General features: G+C 39.8%; 2 protein-coding genes across 20 annotated transcripts in view; one reads left to right on the top strand and one right to left on the bottom strand.

Annotated features, from left to right (window-relative positions):
* SLF1 (SMC5-SMC6 complex localization factor 1) overlaps positions 1-931 on the bottom strand; it is a 74870-nt gene extending 73939 nt beyond the window's left edge. For 3 of the 5 annotated variants that reach the window (XR_012158967.1, XR_012158968.1, XM_073344508.1), the window contains exon 1: positions 518-931. The gene's annotated coding sequence lies outside the window, so the exon portion shown is untranslated. The remainder of the gene's footprint in view (positions 1-517) is intronic. The other 2 variants (XM_073344504.1, XM_073344506.1) reach the window with 1 other exon arrangement.
* KIAA0825 (KIAA0825 ortholog) overlaps positions 742-13108 on the top strand; it is a 419203-nt gene continuing 406836 nt past the window's right edge. For 13 of the 15 annotated variants that reach the window (XR_012158966.1, XM_073344491.1, XM_073344493.1 and 10 more), the window contains exon 1: positions 742-827. The gene's annotated coding sequence lies outside the window, so the exon portion shown is untranslated. Of the gene's footprint in view, positions 828-10594; positions 10709-13108 lie in introns of those variants that run through there. The other 2 variants (XM_073344487.1, XM_073344490.1) reach the window with 2 other exon arrangements.

The following is a 13108-nucleotide window of genomic DNA, read 5'->3' as shown; positions in this document are numbered from 1 at the left end:
CAGCTCTGCACCTTTGTGTGCCAGCCTACCCACCTCAAGGAAGAGAGTTAGACGTGCCAGCAAGATTTGCTGTGACTGTTCCCTAACCAAACCCCTGGCCGCATACAGAGGGACTCAGACCAGCCACTGAGGGGGGAGGTCCATAATAAGCAAAGTGAAACCAGCTGTCCTAGGCAAGGTAGGTTGTAGCAGAAAGGGCCGCAGGGAAATAAATTTGTTAGTCTAAGGTGCCACAAGTACTCCTTTTCTTTTTAATAGGAGGAGTAGAACAGAAGGGGAGGAGACAGGATGTTGAATGGAGGTGGCGCCAATAACTGCATTTTCAAACCTGAACCAGCAGCTGGACTTCATGGGGCACCACCAGTCAATTCTACATGGATATTAGTGCACAGTTTGCATGGCATTGCTAGGCCTAGGGCGTGCATCATGGTGGGGTACCCAGCTCTCCCCCGCCCACACCTACCATGGGGGCCTGGGAGCAGGGGGAGGCCACACTCGGTCACCCCAGGGCGCTCACCTTTCCCTGCCCGGGGACGGTCGCGCTCACAGAGCCGAGGCGGATCAAACAGCCCCTCTCGTGCCTGCTGGCATTAGCTGCCCAAGCGCTGCTGTGGGGAGAGGGCAGCGCAGCAGCGGCTGTAGAAGACCCGACCCCGCCTTTCCCGGAGCTGCTGTAAGAGACGGCGGGCGCGCTGCCATACCAGCCCCTGCAGCCTCCTTCCCGCCAGCCCCGCCCCCGGATGTGGGCCCCAGCCGTTCCGGGACGTTGTCACTGACGCTCCCTGGTCTCTGGGGCTGTGAGCGCGGAGCCGAGCGGGGCCCGGCCGGTAAGTGAGCCTGGCGGGGCGGAGAGACTGTGGGGAGCAGGGTCCGAGACATCCCCGGGCCGCTGTGTCCCAACACGCACCTCCTGGGGAGCGGGGCCCCACTGGAACCGCCCCGGCAGGCGCCCTGCTCCCCACTAGCCCCTCTCCTGCCCCCGGGCCCGGCTCCCCTCCAGCCCCCCCAACAGGACGCTCCTTGTGACTGACCGTTAGTCGTCGTCCCCCCCCCCCCCCCCGACACACTCTCTCTCTCTCGTGCCTGTGAATAACTGACTTGGCTGCCTGACAGCGTGTGGCGCTCCGGCTGCGCTCGCCAGGGCCGGGTCACATGCCGTGTGCCACCGTCTGTCGCGGGGTGAGCAGATGGTGACGACCCCAGGCTGCCCCCCCCCCCACAATTTATTTCTTTTGCCAAGTGGTGGTGGTGGTGGTGCTATAAATTAAAGACGGCACGTTTGGTCTGGAACTAGTCGGGACACTGGGATGGGGAGGGTCTGTTTCTGGTCCTGGTCCTGCGCTGACTTCTTTTGTGACCTTGCACAAATCATAAAAACAAAGAGGAGGCCGGTGGCACCTTAAAGACTAACACATTTATTTGGGCATAAGCTTTTGTGGCTAAAAAAACCCACTTCTTCAGATGCATGGAGTGAAAATTACAGGCATAAATATATATTGGCACCTGAAGAGAGTTATCTTACAAGAGGAGAACCAGTGTTAACAAGGCCAATTCACTCAGGGTGGATGTGGTCCTCCCCCAATAACTGATGAGGAGGTATCAATTCCAAGAGAGGGAAAATTGCTTTTGTGTGAGCAAGCCACTTTCCGTCCCTATTCAAGCCCAAATTGATGGTGTTAAGTTTGCAAATGAATTGTAGCTCTGCAGTTTCTCTTTGAAGTCTGTTTTTGAAGTTTTTTGTTAAAGGATGGCTACTTTTAAATCTGTTATTGAATGTCCGGGGAGACTGAAGTGTTCTCCTACTGGCTTTTGTATGTTACCATTCCTGATATCTGATTTGTGTCCATTTATTCTTTTATGTAGAGACTATCCGGTTTGGCCAATGTACATGGCAGAGGGGCATTGCTGGCACATGATGGCATATATCGCATTATTTTTTGTTGACGAAGGGCTAACATAGACCACCTTTGCCTCAGTTTCCCCACTAGGCAAATAAGTCTTAGCCACCTATTTCAAAATAGATGTTGTGAAGTTTGATTAATGGCAAGTTTGAAAATTCAAGTCTTCTACAAATGCTAGGTATCCCTGGTTAGTATTATCTAGGTCAATTGGTTTTAGTCTCAAAAAGAAAAGGAGTACTTGTGACACCTTAGAGATTAGTCTGTTACTAGATGGAAATGGTAGAATTGTGGAGAAAAAGCAGAAGTGTTAAATAAATATTTCTGTTTTGTATTTGTAGGGGAAAAACAGATGATGTAGTCATGATAGTAACACTCTTTCCATTCCACTGGTGTACTCAGGAGAATGTTAAATAGTAACTATTAAGATTAAACACTTTGAAATCAGCAGGTCCAGATAACTTGCACCCAAGAGTTTTAGAAGTGCTGCTTCAGGTGCTCATTGGACCATTAATGTTGATTTTCAATAAGTCTTGGAATCCAGGGGAAGTTCCAGAACACTGAAGAAAATTAATGTTATGCCAATATTTTAAAAGGGTAAGCAGGATGACCTGGGTAACTATAAGCCTCTTAGTTTGCCATCAGTCCTCGGCAAGAAGATGGAGTGCTTGATATGGAACTGCATAAATAAAGAATTAAAGGAGGATAACATAATTAATGCCAAAAGAAAAGGAATACTAGTGGCACCTTAGAGACTAACCAATTTATTTGAGCATAAGCTTTTGTGAGCTACAGCTCACTTCATCAGATGCATTCAGTGGAAAATACAGTGAGGAGATTTATATACACACAGAACATGAAAAAATGGGTGTTATACACACTGTAAGGAGAGTGATCACTTAAGATAAGCTCATTATAAATTGGTTAGTCTCTAAGGTGTCACTAGTACTCCTTTTCTTTTTGCGAATACAGACTAACACGGCTGCTACTCTGAAACCTGTCATAATTAATGCCAGTCAACTTGGTTTTATGGAAAATAGATCCCCTCAAACTAATTTTATGTAATTTTTTATGAGATTCTTAAGTTTGGTGGATGAAGAGAATGGTGTTGATGTAATGTGCTTATATTTCTGTATGGCATTTGACTTGGTACCTCACAACACTTTGTAAAACTGGAACAATATAAAATGAAGATGGCACACGTTAAATGGATTAAAAGATGATAAATTGATAGGTCTCAAAATAGAATTCTAAGTAGGGAATAATCATTAAACAGCTGTGTTCCTAGTGGGGGTCCTATGGGGATCAGTTCTTTGCTCTATGCTATTTGACCTTTTTATCAATGACCTGGAAGAAGACACAAAGTCATCAGTGATAAAGTTTGCAGATGACAGAAAAATTGGGGGAGTGATAAATAATGAAGAGAATAGGTCACTGATACAGAGCAATCTGGATTGCTTGGTAATCTGGGCACAAGCAAATAATATGTGTTTTCAGATGGCTAAATGTAAATATATGCAAGTAGGAACAAAGAATGTAGGCCATACTTGGGGACCTCTTTCCTAGCAAGCAGTGACTTTGAAAATGATTTGGGGTCATGGGGGATAATAAGCCGAACATGAGCTGCCGGTGTGATGCTGTGACCAAAAGGGCTAATGGAGTCCGGGGGTGCATAAATAGGGGAATCTCAAGCAGGAGCTGAGAGGTTATTTTACCCCTGTATTTGGTACTGGTGTGACAGTTCCTGGAATATTGCATCCAGTCCTGGTGTCCACAATCCAAGAAGGATGTTGATAAATTGGAGAGGGTTCAGAGAAGAACCACGAGAATTATTAAAAGATTAGGAAATGTGCCTTATAGTTAGGCTTGGAAGGATTAGCTTGGTTTCAGTTTTACCATACACACAAAAACTCAAAAAAAAAAAAAAATTTCCATAAAACATAATTGAAATTTACAGATAGGTAAATAAAGAAAAATACTGCTTGAGAACTCATTACAGTTTGATTTGGGGATATTTACTTCATATATCAAAATATACATGTGATACTGACAATTTGTGTTTTAATGATTATAAAGCTTTAACTTTTTGAATTTCAATATTGCTGTCATTAAATAATTATCTGATACCTGTTGTTGTCTGCCCCCCATAATTTCCCACAACTATGAAAGATTATAGATAAAAATGGATGAAAAATACTTAATTTTTCACAGTTTTGGAACTTTAAATAGATAAAAATGAGAAAAATGCTTTAAAATATACATTGATATCTGTCAAAATTATAAAAAAAATTTTTTTTTTAATTCTGCCAAACCTACTTATAGAAATAAGTTAAATAGATTGAGCTGCTGGTGCCTAACAAAGAGAAGAGCTAGAGGGGGACCAAGTCAGTCTGGTGGGGTACAGAAGCACAGTGCTAGGGAACTAAGCAGAATGGCTCAGGCTTGGGAAGGAAGGACAGTGTCTGCGGCTTCTGTATCCGCTGGATGACACGACCTCGAGGAACTTGCAATAGATCCCAGTATTCCTGCGCCTGAACATACCTCTGTTGCCAGTAAATATCAGTGAAACCGACTGGCAAAGTGTGTCTCATCTCCTAGAGCAGCAGTTCTCAAACTGTGGGTCATGACCCCAAAGTGGGCCACAAGTTTCTTTTAATGGGGTCGCCAGTACTGGTATTAGACACCCTGCCGCGGGGGGTGGAAGCTAAAGCCCAAGCCCCACTGCTTAGGGCTGAAGCCAACACATGAGCCACTTAGTTTCACTTGCCCCCTGTGGAATGGGGCCACGGGTGATTTCCCTGCTTACCACCCCCTAACACAAGCCCTGATTCTAGACTCTATGTTCTAGACTCTATAATTTAGAGTAATACTGGACACTGAGGTCGTGTAGTAATTTTTGTTGTCGGAAGTGGGTTGCAGTGCAATGAAGTTTGAGAATCCCTGCTCTAGAGGCTGATCTACATACTGGATGACAACCTGTTCCTGCTATTCGTTACTATGTTAGCTGATGTGGCAGAGGTCTGTACAATGCATTAAAGGTTCTGTTACCCCAAAATCAGACCCAGGGTACCCCCAGAATAGCTTATCTGTTGCCCCCTCCTGGGTTTACCAGAAGTTCCCTTCAAGGTAGCCTACTAACCTATTAATATGTTTCTGAATGGTGAAAGGGGGCTCACCTTAGAGAAATTCCCTGGGTTTACTAGAGGTTCCCTTTTCAGAAAAACTCCCCAGAGTATCCTAGATCACTTACCTTTGGGAGGACACAGATACGGTCTTCTGATATAGTTGATTGACACACAGGCAGTACTTTTCCAAAACCAAGTATCTTCTATTACAGTAGCACACTGATGTTTCCTGGCTACAATGTAATCTCATCAACACAATTCCTACAGATTTAAAAATATCTGAACTGCAATGTCGTACAATTAGAACAGTACTAAGTGTTGCACCCTACATATGGTGATTAGCCATGTGCAGTCGCTGACAGAAATTTTACATTGTTTTATATGTATAAAGTTTAAGCTCTAACACAGTGGTTCTCAACCAGGGGTGTGCAAATGTCTCTCAGCTCATCTGGATATTTGGCTCGTTTTATAACAGGCTACATAGAAAGCACTAGTGAAGTCAGTACAAACTAAAATTTCATACAGAGAGTGAGTTGGTTATACTGCTCTATATACTCAAATGTAAGTACAATATATATATTCCAATTCATTTATAATATGGTAAAATGAGAAAGTAAGCAATTTTTAAGTAATAGTGTGCTGTGACACTTTTTGTGTCTGATTTTGTAAGCAAGTAGTTTTTATGTGAGGTGTAACTTGGGGATACTCAAGACAAATCAGACTGCTGAATGGGGTACAGTAGTCTGGAAAGGTTGAGAGCCACTGATCAAACAGAAATACACATCTTTATTGCTCCAAACATACTCATTAATATGATTTCAGTTCTATATTTATCCTATAACAAGCATGCCTACTCTCCATAGGTTTCTTTCCCTCTGTTCTGTCAGGGTCTGCTAGTTGATGCAGGTTCTGGCACTGCTTGTAGCGGTTTTTTCTTCCGCTGCAAAAACCACTCCAGAGTTCTGACCCTGATCTTCTCCTCCCTCTCTGAACAACTTCACCAACACCTTCACCTTCTCCTTCTAACTAAATAAGCACTGCCTACTGACTATCTATCTTTTATACAGTTTTGCCAGCCAGAAGACCCTTTCTGAGCATGCTTGCATTCCAATCTCTCTATTGGTTCTTTTACAATTCTTCCCTTATTATCCCATAATAATTGTTTGAGTCATTCTTATATAAAAGTTTGATATTATAGTCTGTATTGGCTACTATGGTCTGTAGCTAAATAATATCATCTGCCAACTATTATGGTCTGTAACCTTTTTCCTCTATTTACACTGAGCCATGCTTGACTGACCTACTTAGGTGACCTTAAGTCTACCTCTGTGCTGAGCATGCTCCACTTTTACTTGGATGCATGCCAACATTCCACATACACCAAACTGTAAACAATTACCTCATCCTTAAACTGACAATTGGATACATACAGTATGTACCCTATCTTAATATTATGGTCTTCTGTTACCACTCCATTTCCTGCCAATTTAGTTAATCTTATTTTAATTCTTCCCCCATTTTCAGCTAATGGTGGCAAGGTGATGCTTTTAGTGCTGTGTTTATGAAACAGAATAGAAGAGCTCAAAAATATCTGGTATTAGTTCCAGCCCTACTGATGACCCATATGAGGACCAGTATAATTCTACATGATGGAATATCCTTAGTTTTAAAAAAGCAAACCAGGGTGGATTTGATTTAAATCAAATTGATTTAAACCGCTAGTCAGGAAGACTCAATTTAATCATGAATTTTCTACATAAAAGTGCATTCTTGTTGGTTGTTATAACTTTAATACATATTCTTCACACCTCAGAGATAGATGTAGGTTTCATTTTTAGAAGGTACATACTATACATTTTTAAAGTGATTTATTTTCAAAACTTTTCAGATTAGTTTTACAGCTATATCAGAAAATGAATGATTGTTTGGTTATTTCATTTACCAAAGGTAATTGAAGCAGATATTTATGAAGTCATTGGGAGGTGAACTATCTCCACTTCAACAGGTTAATCATTAATATTTGGAGGATTTTCTTGCCATGCTGTATTAGGAAGAGAACATTACCAGTCAGACATTTAAATTGTTTTAGTTAACTAAAACAACAACGTTATGTATTCTGGATTTTTTTCTTCAGCAGCAAACATATAATATTTTAACAAAATAAGCATATGCATTTTTGAATTTAAACATTCACGTTTTTTAAAATCAGGTTTGTTTTTGTTAAAATTATTTTTAATTAAAATAGTTAAATGAAATATTTCAAAACAAACAAAATTAAATCTACTACATCAGCCAGGTCAACATGAGAAATTTAAAATATTGGCTTCTGCAGCTAACTCGGTCATTTTCACCTTCATTTTCCTGTTTGTTCGTAATCTGGAAAAGAAAAACAAACTTTCCTGCTTTTTCAGGTCCCAAATGATTTCTCAATTTGGAATGAATTAGTCCAAAGGAAGAAAATATTCTTTCTACACCAGCAGAAGAAGAGATCATCACTTCAATGGTCTCTGAATCCAAATGCTTAAATGACTTCCACCAATTCACTTGTGTGACTTTCTTAAAACCTCATCAGCAAACCTATGTTTCTCGAATGGTTCACCCATAGCTCGGAAGTTTATTATGGAGGGATGATTACTAAATGTCCATGTCATAGCCAACTCCTCCTCTTCTGGTTTGACCCTGGTACCAAGTATTGAGAATATTTGCAAGAAAATGAGCTGGAGATGGTGCTTGTCCCATTTGTTTTTTTTAATGCTTGTAATGTAACTCTGTCATTGAATATTTCTCTTTTAAAAATCTCACTCGGTTCCTTCTAAATTTCAACAGCGTCAGCAATAAAACAGCTGTTTCCCTGCATATTGTTCAAGGCTACAGAAATAGGCTTCAGGGTACTTACCATGTGTTCAACATTTCTCTTAAGCCCAATGTTGAGAACTTTGGCTGTGACCATGCCATCTATTTTTTCATGATTTTGTTCACAAACTGTCATCAGATTAGGCCAGTTCTTGATACACTGCTCAAAACAGTCCACTCCTGAGTTCCGTCGCACGTCTTGTGGGAGAGTTAGCTTGTTTCCTCCCCCTTTTTTCAGAGCAGCTGCTGCAGAGTGGTTGTTATGGAAGTATTTTGCAATTTCTACAACATTAGCCCTTATTTCTGGAACACTTTGGCTAGGAGGTGCATCAGATGAACACTGCAACTGTATGTTATTAGCTTGGGACTCTCTTCTAAATAATTTCTTCTTATCTTGGATACATTTGCAGCTTTGTCTGTGACCAAGCTGCGTACTAAACATTTGAATTTTTTTTCACAGTTTTGTCATAGCTTTTACTGCTGCTACTTGTAAGTATTCTGCTGTGTGTGCATTTCCTGATGTATCAATTGGTTCTGTAAGGAAGACATTCCCTTCTTCTGTTGTCACACAAGCACTTACAACAGGATCATTGTGGACATTGCTCCACCCATCAAGACTCAGGTTAACAATTTCACGCTCTAGATCTTTTGCACACTTCCAATTTCTCTTTCATACACTTTATCCAGCAATTTGTCTGCGACGTATGCTCTGTTGGGTGGACTGTGTCCTGGTCTTAATGACTGAACCATGTTAATGAAGTGTGGGTTCTCAATCATACGGAAAGGATAGTTTGTTGGATAAACAAACTAGGCAATTTTTTCATCAGTTACCTCTTATTGTAATCTGCTGGTTCTTATCACAAACTTATCTACAGGTGATATACTATGGCTATGGGATATACATGATGTGACTGAAACACTATCATTGGCAGATAATTCTGAAGCTATAGAAAATGATGGTGATCTTGAAGGTGGATAGTCTTCAGAATCCTGTATGTTGAGGATGGATTCTCCTAAACAAAATAAGTCCATGCAGTTATTTAATCATTATTACCATGCTGCTCATTTATTATTACTCACTGCATTCACTAACACTCAGTATTACTTTAAAGGTGAAATTGTAAAAGGAATATCTGCCTATTTCAACTATTTATTTTTTATCACAACTGCATCTAAAATGATAGTACCATACAGCAACAACTATATTTTTTGCTCAAACATGAGAATTCAAGAATAGTCCAGAAGGAAGACGAGCAGTCCTTAAGAAAGAAGCATGTAACAAAAAAGTTACCAACCTGAAGATCCTGCATGTTCAGACATGTTCCTTTTATCATCTTCAACGCAGCTTCCTCCTGAGAAGGAACACTTCTCATGATGTTGTTTCATTGGGGCAACCAGGCCTTGCATTTCTTTGTTGCACTGTTTGCATTTTGCACGCATGCCTGTCTTACCCACAGATAGAGGAACTTCATTAAAATATTCCCAAACTGGGTCTCTCTTACGGCCTGCTGCCATTGTAGGTTTTCCCTTCTAGTGAGAGAATAGTATGGTAGATCTTAGATCAATGAAGGCTTCACTCAGAAAGACCTCAAGATTTCTGGAATATGCTGCTCATACAGTTTGACTTTTGTTTCTACTGTCTGTCCCTCCCTTCTTACATTTGTCTCCAGACTTCTTCTCATTATTGTGGGTGGAATAGATATGGACAATCTTCTATTCATTGAACTTTTTGAAACTTTGCACTTTTAGAGAGAGGTAAGGGATTGACTCTGTGTACAAATTTGCAGAGGGACAGTAGGGTTAAGGTCTGGTATTTCTCACCTCTGTATATTATTTATTTATTTTAAAACATTTTTTGCTGTTAACAAGCATGTTATCTCTTGATGCACGAATCCACAGTTTGAGAACTGCAAAACTGAGCATCTCTGATGGTATCTTCTGGACTGAGCACTGAGTCCCATTGGGTAGATAGAAAGATTAATCTAAATAATATGTACAGAAGCCCCTGGAACCCCATAAGAGTCGGTCCCTAATCCATGAACTATTGGAACTCATTTACAAAACTTTTCTTAAACATTACATGAATATATTGTGTCATACTATAGAATTAGAATTTATAATCCCTATTCCATGATGAGATACTTCATAGCTCAAAGATATCTTAATTAAAAAGGTTTTTTTCCCTCAAAAAGTATTTTATCAAAAAAAATCCAATTTAAATAAAAATCATTTTAAAATCATTGATTTTTATCCACCCAGAAGCAAACTAAGCCCCCCTAATGTTACAGTTGTAGGTCAAGCCCTCAACAATTAGGAAGTGCCAAAATTAAGGTTGCCTGTTTAACCTTAATTCAGATCTTTTGTGCATAAGCATTATAATCCAGTTTTTCATTACACAATCACATTCTGGTCTTTCCAGAGGATCCCTGAGTCTCACTGGACAGGATGTGCAGGAAATCAGTTAGTATAATATAGTGAATGAGACTGTTAACTGTAGAACCCCTGCTTCATTTGCTGGAGAAGATGGAAGGTATCTAGCAAATAGGGCATGGGACTGCAGGAAGATAAAAGATGATCTTGTGATTAAGTTGAATTACACCCTGAAGAACTGGATTCTATTCCTGCCCTTCTCACAGAGTTCCTGTGTGATTCTGAACAAGTCACTTTTAACCAAACTTTTCCCAGGTGGCCACTAATTTTGTCTTCCTCATTTTGTAGGTGCCTAATTTGAGACATCTGGGGCCAGATTTGCAGAACTTCTGAGTATTCACAACTGCAACTGAAGTCAGTGGAAGCTTTTCTCTGAATGTATAAAGTACTATAAAATGCTAGGTACTCTGAAAAATCAGACTGTAGACACCTCAGATTTGACACCTAAAGTTAGTGGATGATTTTGACCTTTAATTTTCCTGTGCCTCAGTTCCCCATATATTAAATGGAGACAGTAAAATTATCTCTACTTAGATAAGTGTTGGGAGGATAATTAATATTTGTGAAGCATTCAGATGCTATGGTGATGAGTGTAATTAAAAAGCCCATGAGGAAATTATTATTTTTTTGTTCAGTGTAAAGTTTGGATTTTGTGCAGTAAATAAGATGTCGTTACACACTGATGCAGATAAAAAGAAATATTGATTAGTTATCCATTCAGTGAGTGCTGTCCATCCTGTGCACTGAGTGAAGCAGGGGTTCTGTGGAAAAACTAGTATATGATCATTTAATGAAAGATTATATCATAATTAGGCTTGGCAGAATTCAATTTTTATTTTTTTTTGTAATTTTGATGGATAATGTCAATGTTTATTTTTAAGTATTTTTTCTGAATTTAGTGTCCTGCTATCGGGAAGGTTCAAAAATCTACCCTGTCTCTGCCAATCTGGTGGTGAAAGAAAAATTACTTCAACCTCTTTCCCCTCCCACACTCGCCCCGCCCCCCCTCCTCCCCCCAAGAAAGAGGCGACTAAGCACAAACCCACAGCAAATCATAAATCTGGTCCTGCCCTGATCCTGAGGGTAGACACTGCTGATCAGTGACTATGGGAGGCAGAATTTCTTCTGGAATGCATAGGGTATAAATACCCTCCCCTTAGCCTAGTGTGCATGGTAGGTCAGTGCCTCCATCTGGCCAAGTCCCTTCCTGTTCTCTCCTTGGTTTCGGTCAGGTAAGTCTGTTCTCTTTTCTCCTCCATCGAAACCCAAATGTAGTAGGGAGCCCCATTCTCTTTTTCCTGCTACCCAGAAAAAAGAGTCACTGCATTCAGTAGCATTGAGTACATTTTTTAACATAACTATCTCCACTGGAATGTAGAAAACAAAATTGTGGCAATATTTCTGGAGCTTTTTAACTTTTGTAAAAGATAGGTTCACTTAAAACGATAATTCAGGTACATTTTAATGTTTTTATTTCATTTACAAAGGGTCCCTACAAGGGCACTTAATTTCCCAAACTAGAGTATACTCACCCCAGTAACACACTCCCAGTTAAACACCTTCCCTTAAACTACATAAAATAAAAAAAAAAAAATACCATTGAATACCATGAAAACTATTCATTAACTGTAATTAGGACATCAGTTATGTTGGCATGAAAATCATATAAAGCATAATTTTCTGCTTCTTCCATGGTTTCATGTGTTTCCATTTCACTATGAATTATGTTAAATCTGTCAGTCTCCCTTTGTACAGTCACTGTGGTTTCTGGCAAAGGGTGGTAAGAGGTAAGTGGGTTACAGTTGTGTTAGTCAGCAAGGAGGAAGATTGATTTTCTGGGGAAGGTTGGAGGTCAGGTCAGATTGATTCTGAAGTTAAACAAGGCAATTAATTATCGTGTGGTGATGACTGAATTATTCACCTTTGGGCATTTGTTCACTTGTGATATTTTTGAAATGTTGAATGCTTACTAGTTATATGAGCTACAGTTGCTATAGCTCATGAAAGCTTATGCTCAAATAAATTTGTTAGTCTCTAAGGTGCCACAAGTACTCCTTTTCTTTTTGCGAATACAGACTAACACGGTTGTTACTCTGAAACCAGTTCTTAAGGTGATAACCCATAGCCTGGGTTATTCACAAAAAACAATACCACAGGTAATACAACCTACAAAATACACTAAAGCCAATGCCAGTTATTTCAGCTTCAGAACTGGTCTTCCAGTAATTCACCTATTTTCAACTGCATACAAATATTTGACATCTAACCTCAAAAAATGTGAATTCAAATACATGGCTTGTAAGGAGCTGAAAAACTGCTCACAAAAGTTTGGCATATATATAGGCTCTGGTTTTATACGGGAATTGTATTATTCTTACTTTGACACACAAAATTCATGGGATCAGGACAACAGATTTGTCATCAAAACATTCCTTGCATGATGGTCCTAAATTACTATAGTGACCACACTGTGGTGTAATGGTATAAATTAATTACTCTTTAAATGAAATTTTGAAGGATCATGAAGTTTGTACTTGCATTGCATTCAGTCTAACAATTTCAAATGACTTTGTACTAAAGACATGCTTTCGCATGTCTTTTTCATTAGAATCCTGAATTTTTTTCCCCACTCCATATTCATCCTGCCTGAGTTCCGATGATAGTAGCTACATATTTCTTATCTTGTAATATATTGTACTTCTTGCATAAAATAATTCACCTTAATCTTTGTAGACAAATGAGACCAATCTCATTGGTGGTCCAAATTTCTTTCCAGGGCTTCTTTCTGTTTCCTTACCTATG

This window comes from Lepidochelys kempii, chromosome 5 (assembly GCF_965140265.1).
Source record: "Lepidochelys kempii isolate rLepKem1 chromosome 5, rLepKem1.hap2, whole genome shotgun sequence".
Lineage (NCBI taxonomy): Eukaryota > Metazoa > Chordata > Testudines > Cheloniidae > Lepidochelys > Lepidochelys kempii.
Note: the sequence above shows the minus strand (reverse complement) of the source record. Positions and strands in the feature narration are given on the sequence as shown.